Here is a 6,121-nt window from a genome sequence, read left to right as displayed (position 1 = left end):
TATATGTATATGTGTATATAAATTATAACTTGAAACGTAAACAAAATATTAGATTAAATACTTTATATGATTGTATCTATTTCAAAATGTTTATCAATGGAATTAGAAGATAAGATCAAATGATTGAATTATCAGATATATTGAATTATGATTACAAGTCTCTGTTGAAAGGCCCACGTTGATTTGAGAAATCTTTCCATTTTAACAATATTCAAAAAATGGTAAAGTGATTTATAAATAAGAACAAATTGTCAATCATTGAGAACTAGACAAAGGATAATGGAAGATTGAATCTCATAAAGACTCGATTGATCTATTTAGTTTCAAACGTACAAAAACGTTTTCAGTTTAAAAAGAACTTTATTATTAAAACGTATATAACTTTTATAAATATCTAGAACCACTTTTGACAACTCATTACTTAACTAGTATGATAAAGATAACGATATTTATATTTTATTTTATTAAATATATATAACGATTTAAATTAATATTATATATATTTATACGCGTATTATATGTACATAGTTTTATACTACTTAAACTTTACCTTTACTTTATTTTTACTTTACTTTAACTTTAATAATTCACTTTAATAATTCATACTTTAATAATTCATACTTTAATAATTCATACTTTAATAATTCACTTTAATAATTCAAAAATCTATTATAAATAGAATTCAATAGGTTTCATTATTTCATAGAAACTTGAAAATATTTTTCTCTAAACTCTCTCAATCGATTTACATATATACATTTACTCCGTATTATTTCAAGTTATTATTAGTATACATAAAATATTACGACGGAGTGCTGTCCGAGTGATTTCGATATTGTTTTTCGAGTAGGATAGGATTAAGGAAATTATGGGTTATAGCTATGGAGGTGATTGAGTATGGTTCAAGTGTATGCTCGTGAGGTCAATATAGTTTTTATCATTTCCATTGCATCTACTTACCTTTAAGGAAATATTGAATCTCAATATTGATACGTGAGTACTCATAATTTAACTTTTACATACTAATAGTGTATCCCTGACTAGTGCTCGAGTATTTAGGATTATGCATGCTTGTACTTTTGATATTACCCTTAGACAGGGTAGGTTTAATCTTGAATTAGTTACACTTGCGGTTGAGAACTTTTCCTTTAGATATCGAATGGTTTCGATGAACGGATTAGAAGTTATAATCAATTGAATTTTTGATATTTTTATTAAAAATGATTATTATTATCGTCGTTTTTATCATCGTTCTAGTTTTATCTTATTATTATCATTATTATTATCTTTATCAATAAAAGGGATTTATCATTAAAAATTGTTATTTTTTTTTTATTATTACTATCGTTATTATTGTTAAAGTTATAATTAGTATTATTATTATTATCCAATTATTATTATTATTAGTATTATTATTATTATTATTATTATTATCATTATTAATATGTATATCATTATTTAAAAATGGTTATTGTTATGGTTATTATTATTATTACTAAATTATCATTAAGATAATTATTAGTAATATCGTTAATAATGTTATAGTAACTATCATTATTAATATTAGTGTAATTAAAACAAATATTTGTAACACCTAATTATTTTGATTAATATTATTATCATTATTATGAACACGATATAAAAGATGATTAAAAGCTATTAAATGAAATGATTAGGAAATAATGAGTAAGAGTATGATGATGAAATTAAAATATTATAAGATATTGATTTAGATAAAATTATCGTTCTTATTATTTTTATCATTACTATTATTATTAAAAGTATCGTTAGTATTAAAACTATCATTTTAACAAAAATTATCATTTTAATAGAAATGTCATTGTTACTATAAAATATCATTATTATTATTATTTTAAATAGAATTATTTTTTTAAAGATAATATTACAAATTATCGTAAATATTAAAGTTATCATAATTAGAATTATCGTTTTATCATAATGTCATCTTAGTAATTATAAATATTGATATTTTTATAATAATAATAATTATTAAAAAATAATACAACTTTTACTTACTATCATTATAGATATTATTTTATCAAATAAATATGTGATACAAACATATTTTACTACGTGTAATAACTTACTTTAATAATACCTATCATATTATCTTTATGATATTAAATGAACCTTATAAATTTTATTACTTAATATATATAAAAGTATATTTTATTATATAAATTTAATATAAAACTTTATTTATTAATAAATAAATTATATTATTTACTCTAATAAATCTTTTAAAAATATTTAAAAATATAAAACGACGATATTTAAACTATATATTAATCATGTATAGATTTTTAGAAATTATTTTGAGTCAAATTTACTTTTGTTGACTTTTGCATATTAGTCTCGAGCATTAGGATTGTGTACACTATTACTTGACCTAATTTGTTAGATAAATATTGACCAACACATAAATATATATAATTAATTTAGGTTCGTGAATCCGAAGCCAACTTTGCACTTGTTCAATGATGTTATATGTATTTTTACTACGAAATACAGTATGGTGAGTTTCATTTGCTCCCTTTTTCTCTTTACGTTTTTGGGCTGAGAATACATGCAAATGCTTTATTAACTGTTTTACAATATTTATATGCGTGAGTTTCATTTGCCTTTTTTACCCTTTATATTTTTGGGACTGAGAATACATGCGCTTTTATAAATGTTTGACGAAATAGACACAAGTAATTGAAACTACATTCTATGGTTGAATTATCGAAATCGAATATGCCCCTTTTAATTAAAGTCTGGTAATCTAAGAATTAGGGAACAGACACCCTAACTGACGCGAATCCTAAAGATAGATCTATTGGGCCTAACAAACCCCATCCAAAGTACCGGATGCTTTAGTACTTCGAAATTTATATCATGTCCGAAGGAGGATCCCGGAATGATAGGGGATATTCTTATATGTATCTAGTTAATGCCGGTTACCAGGTGTTCACCATATGAATGATTATTTTTGTCTCTATGCATGGGACGTATATTTATGAGAACTGGAAATGAAATTCTTGTGGTCTATTAAAATGATGGAAATAAATGATTATGATAAACTAATGAACTCACCAACCTTTTGGTTGACACTTTAAAGCATGTTTATTCTCAGGTGTTAAAGAAATCTTCCGCTGTGCATTTGCTCATTTTAAAGATATTACTTGGAGTCTTTCATAGCATATTTCGAAGAACGTTGCATTCGAGTCATTGAGTTCATCAAAGATTATTATTAAATCAATTTATAGTTGGATAGTGGATATTATGAAATGGTATGCATGCCTGTCAATTTTCGATGTAAATAAAGTTTGCCTTTTAAAAACGAATGCAATGTTTGTAAAATGTATCATATAGAGGTCAAATACCTCATAATGTAATCAACCATTGTGAATTGTTTATAATGTATATGAATGGGTCCTTTCACTACCTGCAAACACCGATATACGTATCTGTTCACCGCAGAGTAACCATTTTCATTCAATTTCATATTTGGATTTTGACCTATCAGAATCCAACAAGTGGCATAATGAAGAAAACATTGGATAAAATAGAACTTGTTAGAAACAGACAAATTATAAAGAATTTTGTTAAGAATCCACGCTAACTTTACCTAGCTAACTGGTTACATTTTATTTATCGCAATTTAATTATCATAATTTATATTCTCGCAATTTTATTTATCGTCATTTAATTTCTGTTATTTATTTTACGCACTTTAAAATCGGGACACATGTACACAATACGTCGGATTAATTCTGAGACAATAAGTTGTACATGGGTCATGATACGTATATATTAATTCGAATATTTGGTACATCCTAACACAATAAGTATACAATACGTTTTGATAAATCCTAAGACAATACGTACACAATACGTCTAAGTTAACTCTAAGACAATACGTCTCTGGGTTGATGCAAAGACAATACGTATACAATACGTCGTGGGATAATTCTATGATTATATATATATATATATATATATATATATATATATATATATATATATATATATATATATATATATATATATATATATATATATATATATATATATATATATATATATAAATCGATTATTGGACTATCAACATTGGACAATTAAAAATGAATTTAAAATATTGATTATAACATATGAAACAAAACAATTCTTCAAAGTTTGCCACTTGATTTCATCTTAAACCTCATTTGTACCTTGATAATTACATTCTGCGTTCAAATCCTTCAAAATTCTTGAAACACCTCGGATTGATAACCAACGATTCAGTTATGATAACTTTAAATGCTGATGAAGCAGCAAAAACTGTAGATGGTCTTAATGGTCAAAAGTTTGATGATAAAGAATGGAGTGTTGGAAACGCTTAATAGAAAACTTAGTACCGAAAAGCGGATTATGCGAAACTATGAAGGAAGTCGTGGACAAATCACAAAGAATAAGTTTGACTTCAAAGAATCGAAATGATTCAATGCCTGCTGAAGTCTTTAGCGAATATCTTGCTCCTTACTCTAAACTCTTGTGAACAATAGTCTTCATCATCCTCTGATCTTAGATATTCAAAGATATTATCGTATCTTTCATTATAAATATCCTCGATATTTCTGAATATATATTTTCATAACTAATCTTATCTGAAATCATTTATCTCTTGAGCTATCAGTGTTACATCATATGAGAAACTACTAGTTTCTATATTCTGCGAACCTTCGAATTTAAAATATGAATGATTTTGAAGTAGTGTTGGAAACTGAAGCATGAGTTAGTATAATATAATACGCTTGGCCAACGTGATTATATTACAGTAAGTCATGCTGAGTTTCTAATGAAACGTGATGATGATTCACAGATCATAACGTCATCATGTGTCATGTTACACGACTCGTTCAATCTGTTCAACCTCCGAACATGTCAATAAATATATTATTGATAGTTCCATCCTCAGTGATTCTGGTAATTTAACCAATCAATTTGTGAGAATACGCTCTTTCGTGCTTAGAATGTTATAATCATTCGAAACTCTATATCTACAAGTTATAGATCATTATTCGCTTGACTAAAAGTCGGGAAGAAAGAAAAACAAGAGCATGAAGCTCCGAAATATAAGGAAAAATATAAAGCCCGACAACAACACAGAAATTACAAACCGTGTATATCAATACGTATTGCAACGTAAAGACACGGGAGAATTAAAAACATTATAACCCCAAGGTAATCATAAAAGTAAACAGTTTCCTCTAGTGATAAATGAAAGAGAAGAATGACAGAAGCGATAGTCAGGAAAATACAAAGTATTAGTACTGGATTCAGCATTTCCAGAATCTTTTTAAGTATGAATTGAGTAAAGAAATGGTGAACAGAATGGAAAGGAAGCGGTAAATTTATAATGGAAACATCCAACAGAGCAATCGAGGTAGATGACCGCATTTAATTAAAGAGATCTTAATTTCTTTAATCACTGACGAATCAAATCTTATTTAGATTTCGAAGATTTCCTTAATCCCTTGAATTACGGAAATTCAACCAAGACGACGTCAAAAGATTAGACGCACCTTATTTTCTATATTCAACCATGACTAGTCAAAAGTTACGATGAAACTTGCCTTTCTCATTTCACCATTTAGTGATAGCTTCATTAGTACTCTTCGAGTAATCAAAATGTCTTATACATATTACTCAAGGATGATAAAACTCTATGTATCAACTCATATTCGTCATGAAAACATTTTTAGTGTTAGCCATGACGACCTCGATCAAATTTGAAAGGACCCGTCCTAATCCATCCGGACGAAGTTCATATCGATAATAAACGATTCACAACAGTTGATTACATCGCGAGGTACTTGACCTCTATATGATACATTTTACAAACATTGCATTCGTTTTGAAAAGATAATCTTTCATTACATCTGAAGTTGACAGACATGCATACCATTTCATAATATATCCAACTATAATTGACTTAATAATGATCTTGATAAACTCAACGACTTGAATGCAACGTGTTTTGAAATATGTCATGAATGACTCCAAGTAATATCTTTAAAATGATCAAATATACTGCGGAAGATTTCTTTCGTACCTGAGAATAAACATGTTTTCAAGT

This window comes from Rutidosis leptorrhynchoides, chromosome 6 (genome assembly GCF_046630445.1).
Source record: "Rutidosis leptorrhynchoides isolate AG116_Rl617_1_P2 chromosome 6, CSIRO_AGI_Rlap_v1, whole genome shotgun sequence".
Lineage (NCBI taxonomy): Eukaryota > Viridiplantae > Streptophyta > Magnoliopsida > Asterales > Asteraceae > Rutidosis > Rutidosis leptorrhynchoides.
This window is presented reverse-complemented; position numbering follows the sequence as displayed.